Source organism: Podarcis gaigeae (assembly GCF_964106915.1).
Source record: "Podarcis gaigeae genome assembly, chromosome: 1".
Classification (NCBI taxonomy): Eukaryota; Metazoa; Chordata; class Lepidosauria; order Squamata; family Lacertidae; genus Podarcis; species Podarcis gaigeae.
Window position 1 is genome coordinate 106,187,335 of NC_139678.1, and position 13,623 is coordinate 106,200,957.

General features: G+C 41.6%; 1 long non-coding RNA gene across 1 annotated transcript in view; it reads right to left on the reverse strand.

The window, feature by feature from the left end:
• LOC310834013 overlaps positions 1-13,623 on the reverse strand; it is a 224,134-nt gene that overhangs the window by 63,260 nt on the left and 147,251 nt on the right. The gene's annotated exons all lie outside the window — the stretch shown is intronic.

Consider the following 13,623-nt stretch of genomic DNA (forward strand, 5'->3'; position numbering starts at 1 on the left):
ATTAAATATATGCTTAAAGCTTCGTCCTATGCATGTTTACTCGGAAGCAAGTCCCATTGTGTTCAGTAGAGCTTATTCACCAGTATTTTTTTTTTTAAGATTGCAGCCTTTAAAACAGTTTTTAAAAATCATAAAATTATACATATGCTACCTTTGGGCACCCAAGGTGATTCACAATGTCATAAAAACCAAATAGATGCAAACAAAGGCAGCACATTAACAACTATGGAAAAGGTAAGCTAAAAACAGTTATTTAAAAGGTAAGCTAAAAACCAGGTTGGGGAAGGACTTATTTAACAAAAAAGTGGATTTTTAAAAGCTGTTTAAATATTATACCCTCTTCTGAGACGAGGGTGTTAGACATTTTGGGAGCCACCACAAAAAGGTCTCTTCCTTGAACCTGCCAATCAGTTTGACCACATAGGTGGGCACGTGAGCAAGGTCTTCATGCCTGGGCAGATTCTTAAAAGTGCAGGTAATCATTTGTCCCTAAGAGCTGCAGTACAGGAAATTATCTTTTACATAGATAACCCTTCCATGCAGAAAAACTCTCTGTACTCCCAGCATTCACTTCTGTCTGTGACAACTGTACACGTGTCAATTTTGTTTTGTATATATGTAAGGTTTTGTATATATGTAAGTGCTAGGAGCCAGATTCTTGTTACATGTACATATTTTGAAACAGACAATACATACATTAGTTGCATGCTAGAGTTATTCCAGAGGAAACCAAATTTCTATGCTAAAAAATCCTTGGTCGCACAAAGCAGGGCAGTTTATCACTTGGCCTTCTCATGTTAACAATGCTCTAGATCACATTTTTATTTATTGGGGGTTATTACCAGAGAGGTAACAAGGCAGAGGTTTATCTAATATTAATTTATATGTGCTTCCATTTACTGAGAAGCTGATTTCTTTAAATATAATGTTCCTGGCATAGTTTGCCAGAAGGGGTGGCAGTGAAGGGGATAATAGAAACAGAGACAGATTACTCCTAATTAAATGTAAAGACCTTGCTGGCAGCTACCTTTCCTGCGCTTCTTTTTTTATCCTGTGCATGAGGCAAAACATAATATATTGCATAAGAGAGAGAGAGGTGGTACTGTACAGTGGTACCTCAGGTTAAGTACTTAATTCATTCCAGAGGTCCATACTTAACCTGAAACTGTTCTTAACCTGAAGCACCACTTTAGCTAATGGGGCCTCCTGCTGCCACCGTGCCGCCAGAGCACAATTTCTGTTCTCATCCTGAAGCAAAGTTCTTAACCTGTAGCTCTATTTCTGAGTTAGCGGAGTCTGTAACCTGAAGCGTATGTAACATGAAGCACCACTGTAGTATTGTTCTTATTCCTGCCCCTTATACCTTCATTGTGATATGTGTGCTACCCAGGGGAAACTTACCGTTCTGATTCTGCTGGCTCCTACTGTTCCTACATAGCCATGGTCTCTTGTGAAAACGCTGCAAAATATTCCATGAGTACATGAAGGGAAACATGTTTCTAGGGAAGATCAACAGAGAATCAAATTACTGTAGAGATAATAGCCATTTTGACATCAGTTGAGAGGTGCACAGTGCTAAGATTGTTCATTAAAAAAATAGTTTGATTTCAATAGCTCACATTCAATAGCTTAAGCACATTATTTCATACTTGATATATTGAAGAGCACTGTTCCATCAGATCTAAATTCGTTCCGATACAAAATAAGCAATATCCAAGTTGCTGAAAAGCCCATACTGACTGGGTTCTTCCCACAGCTCTTATACCTCATAATTTTTAATCACCAAAATATTCCACTTTCATTGATCAGTGGTTGGAACATATTGGTCTTCCTGTTCTTAACATGTGTCATCCCAAAATATTCATGTCTCTTCTTATTTGGTACTTTACCTGTCCTAAAAGCATTGTGATGGGATTTGTTTGTAGTTCAGCTCCCATAACTTCTTTAATAATTCGATTACCGGTAATCTTTTTCCCAAAATTCTTTAATCAGACTATAGTCCCACCATATATAAACATAGTACTTTTAGAGCTGTTGCTTGTTCGATATCTCTCCCATATTTTAGGAAACATTTTTTTAACCACTTGACTGTTGTATAATACCTCCTTTGAATTATTTTATTGAAACTCCCCTTCAGATTTATACTTATTACATTGCTTGTCCCTGGTACACATAAAGAATTCCAAGTTTCATATGATACGGTGAGATTGAATTTCTTATCTCAGTTTTGTTTTGTAAAGCAAATACAGTGCTGACATTATCTGCGTCTAAGCTCTTGTAAAACTTAAGAGAACAGACCTTTTAGTTATCCAAAGGATAATAATTTTTCAACCATGTAGGATTCTTACTTATAGCTACCCCACTGATGCAGAAGCCTCACCTGGAAGGAGCACTTCAGTGCACCTGTTAAACACCCAGAATGGGGGTTATACTCCCCACCACCTATCTTATCTTTTAATAGGCAGACTGTCCCCCCCTTCCAGTGTCCAGTTCAGATTTACCAGGTCTCAGAACAGAAGTCTGTTTTCAAAACCAAAGCTCATGTCCTGGACTATGCAAGCTAAAGTAACTCTAAATATATATGCAGGGTGCTTTTCCTTACTCACTTACCAGCTGCGTTTCCCCAGAGTCAGAATTCAGATGCAGTTTGCATCCAATCTCATCCTTGACACAGGGTTTTCAAGGTAACCAATCAGCCCACAGACCTTTCTCTCCAGAAATAATACATTCCTGCTTCCTCTCCCTTCCTTGTTCTAACAAGCCAATTGACAAAATAAAGATACCCCACAATTTAAACTACTTCAACTTATCAGCCCAGTAGGAAACTTTCAGTTTTCAATATTCATTTTTTCATTGGACCTGTTAAGTCCCTTCAAAGAGAGCATATTCAATTCTTAGTATAATGATTACTACTAGTTACTATTGGCTGGCCTTGCAAAGTGGGACATACAGCCATCTGTGTCCTATGGAAATAAAGCAAGGGGGGAAAACCTCTAATTTGGGACCCAAATGCAACCCTCCAAAGGTTTCTCTATTTGGCCTTAGGGACTGTCTCCAAGCCACACGCCTCACCAGCCCTGCTTCTCTGGTGCTTTGGCCTGGCTAGAAAAGGTCCTTGAATTGTGATAATGCCTCTTGCTTACCTTGATGTGGGTATGTTTGTGTGAACGTGTATATTTAAATTTCTGGGTTTTGCATGGCTGGAATGTAGCCTATTGTACAGAGATCAGAGTCGCCTCAGTTGCCCTGCACACAGTTTGGCCTTTGGCCTTGCCCACTACTGGCATTGGCTCCTGGAAAGTTGTTCATGAGGGAATTCGCCCCTTGGGCTGAATAAGTTTCCCCAACCCTGAACCCACAGAATCATAGAATTGTAGAGTTGGGAGGGACCACCAGGGTCATCTAGTCCAACCCCCTGCAATTCAGGAATCTTCTGCCTTATGTGGGGCTCAAACCCATGACCCCGAGAAAATGCAACCTTGTTTTTGTTGCCTCCTAGCTGCCTGCCTGACACTTGCATGCTTAAGGGAGCACGAAACCTGGGTGTGCAGCTGCTTCCTGTAGGCCAGAGAGAGCCTGAAGCTCAGTCACAAGGCAAACTAAACAGAAGCGGCCCTAGCCCTGAGGGCTTCAGAATGATGAGAGGACAACCTGAGGCTTTCTTTTATCTTCTCACAGAGAAGATTATGGGTTAGCTGTTTAACTCAACCGTATAGGAAGATTGGCAGTGAAACCTCAACAGGCTGCAACAGGCCACCCACCCAGCAGTTGTTTAAAAAAGCATTTTGACGTTTAGAGACGATGTAATCGAGAGGGTAGAGAGAAAATGCAACATAATGTTCTCTGGGGTGCTGGCAGTTTAATAGCAGAAGAAGGAAGGAGAATGCATTTGTCTTTGTGTTGGTTTATCTTCCTGCTTGATCTATTCAGCGATGCTGCCCTTTCACTGAAAATTGCTTAAATAAGATCCCTTTGAAAGGAGAGGTTAAAAGCAATGCAAGCAGAAAAGTAGAAAGGTGCTGCCCTCTCCTTTGCCATATGAATACCTAATTCTCCCTGCACGGTTTCTTCCCCCTCAAGCATTCAGTGCATCCCTATACGTGTCTACTCAGAAGTAAGGGGAAAGTGGGTATAACAAGGATAGGGAACCTCTGGCCCTGCAGATGTTGAACTCCAACTCCCATCCACCGGGACTAGCACAAGGGATGAGGGAGTTTTAGCCTAGCAAAATATATTTTGTACATGCCTTTTTTCCAATACGGCATTTTTCAAAGCACCATTTTCCCTAATCTAGAAGACTGTCCAGAGGAGGTGATGAGGGAATCACCTCATTTAGAACATTTTTCAAAGTCCAAGCAAATGCCTAGCAAGTGAGCTCCCAGCAGGTATGCTGTTGTTATAAGTATTTCAGTTAATTATATGCTCCTTTTATCTTACTCTTGCATATTGGAACAGTTGCTGGACTGAAGGCACATTTCAGATTCTTCTCTTCTTCCATTTAGACAGGCACCGAAGACGCGTCTATTTCAGCAGAGTGTTTTGGCTCTTTAATTGTTGCCGCATTTAATCATTCAGTTTTATAAATGTTGTTTCTATGAGTACTATTATATACGCTTTAATTGTGATACTTTGTTGCTTTGGATGTTTATGGCTTTTTGCCATGCTTATAGCTGTTGTGAGTTATAAATAGTTGTAAATAGGAACACAGAAATCTGCCTTATAACAGATGTGACTTTTTGTTCATACATACATATATATTTTTTGTATGCCGCTTTTCCACAGTTCAAAACATGCTCAAGGTGGCTTACCACATGAAAAAAATACAACATAACAAAAGTAGTCATAAACAATAAATAAAACAATAAAAACACACAACCAAACTGAACAATTTTCACATAAATCTCATGAAGATCTAAAATAAAGATACAAAAACACAATAGCAGCAACAGCAGCAACAATCCCCAAATAACAACTCAGGCCAAGAGTCTGTTCCACAGCCTCAGCTTTTGCAGCTGGAGTCAGTCAGGGCCCCAGGGTCAAGTGGGAAACATCTGCAAGGCAGGGAGCAGGTCCTCCAGGACGCACAGCCAAGATGGGCTCTGGCACCATCAACTTTGACTGGCAGCAGTTCTCCAGCAACTTAGACTGAAGCCTTTTCTGGCACTAAGGATGGAGGAAGACTCAGTTTTAAATGGATTTAGCCATGGCCTTTGGTGGTTCTGATCCAATCAAGTGTCACTAACATCAGACTGCCTCCTATAGCAAGCACCTACTTATGTCAGCACCACTTTTGCACTGGCAGAATATTATTTTTTTCAAAAAGCAGGACTAATTATATACAAACATATGTGGAAAAGTATATAATACATAAGGGTCAAGCCCCATGCTGAACTCTATTTCTGCAAAATAATTTTATAAGTATATTAATACATACCTATTTTTATACAATGGTACCTCGGGTTTCAAACACCTCAGGTTACAAACATTTCAGGTTACAGACTCTGCTAACCCAGAAATAGTACCTCGGGTTGGCCCAAGATGAGAGCAGAAATTGTGCGCCGGCGGCAGTGGGAGGCCCCATTAGCTAAAGTGGTACCTCAAGTTAAGAACGGTTTCAGGTTAAGTACGGACCTCCGGAACGAATTAAGTTCGTAACCAGAGGTACCACTGTACTGTTATATGCAATGTTTTATATCTTTTTATGTGCTGGTTGCTTTAGGAAACAGGAGTGTATATGCATATCACATGTTATGGCTAATAATGCATATAATAATGCATATAATGTTATTAGCAGAAATGGGTGCAGGGGACCTCCTTGTCAACATTAGGGAGTGAGACAGGAATTGGAGGGTGGGGTGGAAATCTGTGTGTGTTTCAGCTCAACATTGAGATATGCAGGAAATTCCATCCCTGTACATCACATTTTTCAGGAATTGAACCCAGGATCTTCTGCTTGCACAGCATGTGCTGTACCACTGAACGGTGGCCTCCAGTATATGTGTTTTGAATACAATCTACAGAAAAAGAGAATTCAAATTCACTGAAACAAACTTTCTCATTTCTTTTTACTGTTTTGAGTTGTGAGCTGTTCGCTTGGGTTTTTAGCATTGTTGTGAGCTGTGAATCCTTCCCATTCACATGGAACTTTCTTCTGCATAAATATACATAAGCCTGGGCAGATGGTCAGCAAAAAATGCCTCCTAAAATGTTGACAAATCCTTATCAGACACCATTCTAGCTGATAGCATAGAGCTGGGCTTTCCTTTCAAGCTGCTGGCCGGCCCAATACTGTGGCTCACTAGAAATGATCACAAACCTTATAACGTAACTTTCACAGGCTTTCCCTGTTCCAAAAAGCAGTATTTCTTCCTTTTATGCAAACACTGGCTGCTGACATGATTGATAGTGCACTGTAAATGCCAGAGGCCTTGGTCACAGGGAAAGCAAAGCCGCAGGACGCTCTTTAGACCTTAGTGTAATAAAGAGAAGAAGACAGCAAGTCAAAAGGTCTGTAAAACTACTCTGAGTTTCATCAGAGCTTTAATGGATGTTTTAAAAAGTGTTCAAATTGCTTCCAAGAAGAACATGACCAAGTGTGAAGAAGAACACTCTGGGAATGGATTGTGTCTGTGAGCAAGTGGCGGAAGTTGTTTGACTTTCACCATTATGGAGGAAGCTATTGGTTGTTGTGTCAGCTGTTGTGTATGACACCTATGGATGTTGGAAAGTGGGTAGGGCAGAGATGGGGAACCTTGGGCCCAGGGACCACATGCAGCCCTCCAGGCCTCATAATTTCCTCTTGCTGGCCCCGCTTCACACCCTAAGTGTTCTTGCCTGGCTGAAATGTTTCCTTGAACTCTGCTAATGATTCATGCTTGACTGGCTGGAGGGGAGAGAGTGCGTGTAGAAACTAGCCTACTGTACGGAGGTAGAATTCACACTCATTGCCCCTCCCACTTTGGCCTTGAACACGCATGAGTGCACACACGCTAGGTAGCCTACGCATTTATGATTAATTGCCATAGTAGTCCTTTGTCATTATGTTGAGTCTGATTGTGAATATGGGCTAGGGAAGTGCCATTACCAAGGAGAGAACTCTAGCAGTGTGCTGTTGTTTTAAAAAAAGAAGTTTTAAAGACTCATGGAGAACAATGAAAACCTGCCAGTTCCCAGCAGAAACCTTTCTCCAGGAAATTAAATACCAGATCTCTCAAGGAAGCTGTCAGCAAGATAACCTCCAGTGCATATGGAGCGGAAAAGTCAAATGTTTGCTCTTCAGCTAGGAGGTTCTGGAAATGTTTTAAATGGTCCCCCTTCTCCTAAAGCAAAGAGAGATTAAGTAAGTATTTTTTTTTTTAAGTCAATGCAAGCATGTTCTCAGGGCGGTGAGTATTTGGAGAACAGTCTCGGAAAGATTGCTTGTTGAGTGGCCCAGTTGACAGCAGACCAGTTCCTCTGTTGCTTGATCTTGATCATCTTCCCAGTCTTCTCCCTCTTCTCCCAGTGACCACTCATTGTTGTCCTACCACCACTCCCCGGGCTCTGAACTTTCTTCCCTTGGTGGTTTCCCAGATGATTCCTCCCACCATCCCTCTGTGTCCAACCAGCTCATGACAGCCACAGAGCTCACTGACACTGCTCCAGCCTCTCCCCGAGTTCTTTTGCCTGGCTGGATCAGTGCTTATGCAGACTAGATTCAAACACCATGTTGGAAACGTAGGGAGCTGTCTTCCACAAGGTCAAGCCAAGTTAGGCATGGTTTCTTCTGGGTCTCAGGCAGCAGTCTTTCCCAGCCTAACCTGGAGAGAACAGGGCTTGAACCTGGGATTTTTTGCATGCAAAGTCATGTACTCTACCACTGAGCTTTGGCCTTTTCCCCATAGTCTTTTCTCATCCATGTTTTATCGAAGCAGTGAAACATATGTTTGAAAGATAGTATTGGGCAGGTGGCGCTGTGGGTTAAAGCCTCAGCGCCTAGGACTTGCCGATCGAAAGGTCGGCGGTTCGAATCCCTGCGGCGGGGTGCGCTCCCGCTGCTCGGTCCCAGCGCCTGCCAACCTAGCAGTTCGAAAGCACCTCCGGGTGCAAGTAGATAAATAGGGACCGCTTACCAGCGGGAAGGTAAATGGCGTTTTCGTGTGCGGCTCTGGCTCACCAGAGCAGCGATGTCACGCTGGCCACGTGACCCGGAAGTGTCTCCGGACAGCGCTGGCCCCTGGCCTCTTGAGTGAGATGGGCGCACAACCCCAGAGTCTGTCAAGACTGGCCCGTACGGGCAGGGGTACCTTTACCTTTACCTTTATTGGGCTGAGAAAGCTACACATCTACATCTATTGCTTCAGCAAGGTTGAAGAGCCCATGAAGAGCTCCCGAGAGATTCAGTGGTAAAAGTCAACTGCAACCATGTGGCACAGCTTTGTGCCAATGTAGCACTGTGTGGGTAGCATCCAGTTCCCCCCAGCAGCCTATTTGAATGTTTCTCTTGCTGTTCTAGCAGCTAGTCACATAAATTGAGACTGTAATTGCATTGTTAACCCAAATGAGACCACCACAAACGAGAATGTGGAGAGAGGAGAAACAGTGTCGCATCCTTGGGGGGATGAGGCTATAGCCAACACTGGATGAGACATTCTAAGGAAAGGGATGTCATTGCACAATTACTATAATAAGAGAGAGAATTAAGTGCTTCATTTAAAGATCATGCTGTGCTGAAATGTCCTGCCTCTGCTTCATTAGTAAGGCATCAAAGCTCTCATTTCCCAAGTGATAGATTTTAGTTTACCCCAAGATGTGTAGATATATAGCCATTTCCCTGCCCTTTTCATTTCATACGAGTTGAAGGCAGCAATGGCATGATACATTTGGAAGAATGGTAGCTGGATACTTAATTTCATCCCTCAACAGTGCCTTTTCTGCCCATGGTCTAGTTGCAGTTGATGAATCCATTAATTGCTAGGTGAAGCTACTTAAGTCAGTTTCCACATACAGTACTTTGTTTTATCTAGTACACTACCTAAAATGAATCTCCAACTTTGCTAATGTAAAAATTGCTGTGTTTCTATTTTACTGCTGTGCCACAAGGAACCTGTGTGTTTCACTTAAGGCTACAGAGAATAGGGAATCAGCCTATGGCCTGGTTTGCACATAACACTAAGCCAATTTATGAGTTTGAAGTTTTTCAGAGAGCAAATTATGACTGCTTTGCTCCCTCTCCAGTCCTGCTGCTGTTGTGCTGCTGTGAGCTAAGCCATGGTTTGGTTTAGCATGTTGTCCAACTCAGACTCACGGTTTGTTTCTGTCTAGATAAACAATGAATTGTAATCAAGGTTTGTTCTTTGTGGTTTGTCTGGAGGAAATAAACCATGATCCCAGATTCAGACAACCATGCTGAACTATTGCTTAGCTCAAAGCAGAAGGAGCAGAGGAGGAGCAAAGCAGCAATAATCTTTTCTCCAAAAGCCCACATGCTTGTGTGTTTGCACTGCCATGATTTGGCTTAGCGTTATGTGCAAACTGAGCTACTGTGTATTTCTTCATCCCCTCATCCTGGTGCACAATGCTAACCTGAAACCTGCTCCTTCTTCCCAGACTTTGTCTTTAGACTGAAACCTAAGCAAAGTTTAAAGCTTTAACCACAATTTACGCCCCCTCCCCAACTTCCCCCATGCTTGTATTGAACATGCATCCTGATAAAGAGTTCTGGAAGGCTCAAAAGCTTGCTCACTCCCTTGTAGCATTTTGGCTGGCCTAATAATGGAACTGCTCCACTATGGATAGTGAATTGAAATGTTTGTGATTATAAAGTAGACAATGAACTCTCAGAGAAGGCATAATAGCTGTGTAGGGCTTGAACTCTGGAACCAACCAGCTGAATCCAAGAGGAATCTTCACTTTCTTTTGGGTAGCATTCCTTCTCTCTTATCCTGATGTTTTCCTGTGGGGACAAAATGGGAAGTTGTAGCCTGTAGGCGCTTGATTTGCTCAGGGAATTCCAGAAGTATATGCCTCCTATATTTGAGGATGCCTTCTCTTTGTTACATGTGTGGGTGTGGGTTGCTGGAAGATGCTGAAATTCTAGTTTCTTACATTGCTTGGACCTGACTTGTAATTGTGATTAAACATCTGTGTGTGCAAGCTGTGGTTTTACTCGTAGGTCCAATTCATAATGGGAGAGAGATGCTAGCTTTGTCATCAAGGGGATGACAGTTTCAGTCACTTGTGCCATCAGCTTTGGCACTTATTATTAAACTTTATGCTCACTTTTGGTGTATTTTAAGTAACATGGCGGGACGCGTGTGGCGCTGTGATCTAAACCACTGAACCTCTTGCGTTTGCTGATCAGAAGGTTGGCAGTTCAAATCTGCATGATGGGGTGAGCTCCTGTTGCTCTGTCCCGGGTGCGATTTAGACATGCTGGCCACATGACCCAGAAAGCTGTCTGTGGACAAACACTGGCTCCCTTGGCCTGAAGCGAGATGATTGCTGCACCTCATTGTTGCCTTTGGCTGGACTTAACCATCTAGGGGTCATTTACCTTTAGTATTACCTATGTTAAGTGAATTGCTAATCATGTGTTATATTATAATGTACAGCAATTACTGTGATATTGTAATGTCTTTCATATATTTATGTACTCTTATTGCAGACTGATTCTTTGCTTTGAACTGTTTTGAGCACAGATGTTTTTGTGGAAAATGTGGTGTATAAATAAATTAACTATGACTATTGTTTTAGTCATTGATAGAATCTACATGGTATCTAAATTCTAGAAACTACCAGAGCCATGCAAGATTGCCCCCTCCATCATGGCACTGTGGGATAGATAAGGAGTGGTACCGGTATATTCAACCTTGGACTGAGGAGGGTCTTCATATCTTTCAGTAGCAACCACTATGACTGGCATTGGTGTTGACAGACCTTCTTAATCAACAGGAGCAAGTGGGGTCTTAAAGACAGGAGAGTTGCACTGATTATGGGAAACCTAATGGCTGTAAATTTCAATAGCATGTAAACATATTGGAGCCCATAGAGTACAGTATGGATAAATAGACTATCGGGAGGAACCACACTGATAGAATGAATGTCTAGTGTAACCTATATAGTTTTGATGATCAGCGATGGCTCCTCTGTATCACTGGAAGATAACCCTTTTTATCTCTCTTTCAAAAACTGATAACAAACAAACAAACAAACAAGAGGCTTGTGTTTATCCCCTCCCCATTGATATATCTGCTCTGAGAATTGAGCATGAGCACTCTTAGCTAAGTCATCTCTGTTTTATTTATCTTAGTTGCACTTGCTCAACCCATTTCCCCTCCTTGAACTTGCAAAGGCTCACTATGACAGAACTAATTTCCCTTGTACACAGGCTATTTGCACACATGAGAAAAGGGGATTGATCTCAATTAGACTGAAGTGCAAAAACATCACACTACTTCTAAAAGGCTTATAATCAGGTTGTTTGAGAAGAGTGCAATTATTCATTGACTGGTCTCCTGAAATGATTCAGAAAATAAACGAGCACCAGAATTGGCCCCTGTGTGGTCCCAGAGACACAGGCAGGATTAAGATAATCTTCTAGTGTGAGAGTCTGAATTATTCTTAACATAAAGGGGGGGGGGGGGAGGAAATCAATCCTATCATGAGTGGTTGACATTGGAGCAAAATGCATATTCCTCTTTATTCAGCTGTAAATCCACTCCCCCTGGTAGTCTTATTGATCCTGAGCCTATTTGAAACTGTCAATCACTTTCAGATAGGTAACTGAGTTGTCCTAGCAGGTGAGGATTTATTTAATTCCAGATTTTGCAGTTATAATTGCCTGCAATGAAATAACCACTGGGTCATTTATCTGCTGCCAGAAATTCACATAGGACTGAATCTGTCTAGTTTTCTAATGACACAGAAAAACAGTGCATTGTTAATTTATTTTGGCAGCTGTCCTGGGTATACTTACCTGGGAGTAAGCTCCATTGAACTCAGTGACTCAATAGACCAGCATAGGACTCTGCTATCATTCACTGATACATTCATTCTATCTTTGTCCCACCTTTCATAAGCATTAGAAATTCCAATTTGCCACATATTGTATTTCACCTTTAGTTTGAAGATAGCCAAACTCAGCCTTTCTCTAAAAGTAAGAACAGTTAGAAAATTTGAAGAAACCAAATCCATCTATTTTTAGAAGTGAAAGATTGGTATGATTTTTTAATTTTATTTTTAAATAATGCTCTAAAGGTGCAAGAAGATTGTAAGAGCATTTTGTCCCAGGGTAGAATGTTGAAAGTAAAAGCAGAAGTCTGGATTGAAATTAGAAGATTCTTTTTCCAGCTTGGTACAACACATCGCTTATAAGCATGTTCGCTTATAATCATGATCTAGTTTTTCAGTTAAAGCTGGCCACTTGCTATATTGTTTTGAGCTTTCTCTCTGATTTCTGTGACTCAGTCTGTGGTTTTCCTGAAAATGTTGCCCAATTGCAGTCCAGAATCTGATGCTGGATCAAGAAAATTAATGTCCTCCTTAATGACTTCGCCCTGTCCCTTAGTGAGGTTTGAGCACTTGTCAGGTGTGTGTGAAAGTTGAGATAGCAGTTTTTGCCATTTTGAATCCAGAAATACAGAGATAGAAAGAGCTGTTTGCCTCCAGTTAACATGCCACTTGTTTGCAAATAAAGCGAATACTACAAAAACACTTTGAAACTCCAGTGCTCACTCGTCCAAAGAGAACCGAGCCCAGTGGTGCTGCCCTGGGGACTTCTCATGAAAGTGGTGAGAGTGTGATAGTATTTTCTTTTCGTGACATTTCTTTATAATTGGCTTATAATTAGTGTAAGATGCTCTTCCTTTCTTTAAATGTAGAGATGTTCTATCCTCTGAAAATAGAAATAAATGAACTTGTTAATTGGGGGGGTGGGGGGAAGAAGTGTTACAGTATTTCCATTATTCCCAAGATTTATCACAGCACACATTGATTAGTATCTAACGTTTGTAAATAGCTTCCCCTAAAAATTAGGGAACGGGATCTGTAAGCTCATTGGTAGAGCATCTGCTTTGCATACAGAAGGTCCCAAATTCAATCTCTGATATCTATTTATTCCTATACCTATTTATTCCTGCATTGCAGGGGGCTTGGACTAGATGACCCTTGGGGTCCCTTCCAACTCTACAATTCTATGATCTTCAGGTATGACTGGGAAAAATCTCCCATCAAACATCCCAGAGAGCCTTTCCCAGTCATTGCAGACACTAGTGAGCTTGATGAATCAATGGCCTGGCAGACTATAAGGCAGCTTTCTATGTTCCTAAACATTTTGCAGCATCTAAAGGGGGAAATGTTTATTTGTTTATCCTTTTTTCTATTTGAGGAATATGTATGAATTCAAGCCATCTGAAATCTTCTCCCCGTTTAGTAGAGGGAGATGGTATTACATTCCTCCCTTGAAGGGGTTTTCTGGGGAATATTCAGTCTGGCCATATAATCTGCTGCATTTTTTTATCTGCAAAAAGTTGGCACAGACTTCAGTTTTCATTGGCGAAAAGCTTCACTGTGTAACAATGAGTCTCTCTGGAGAGAATATTAATGCTCAGTCATGTATGGGATAGTGTTAATACTATATAAAAT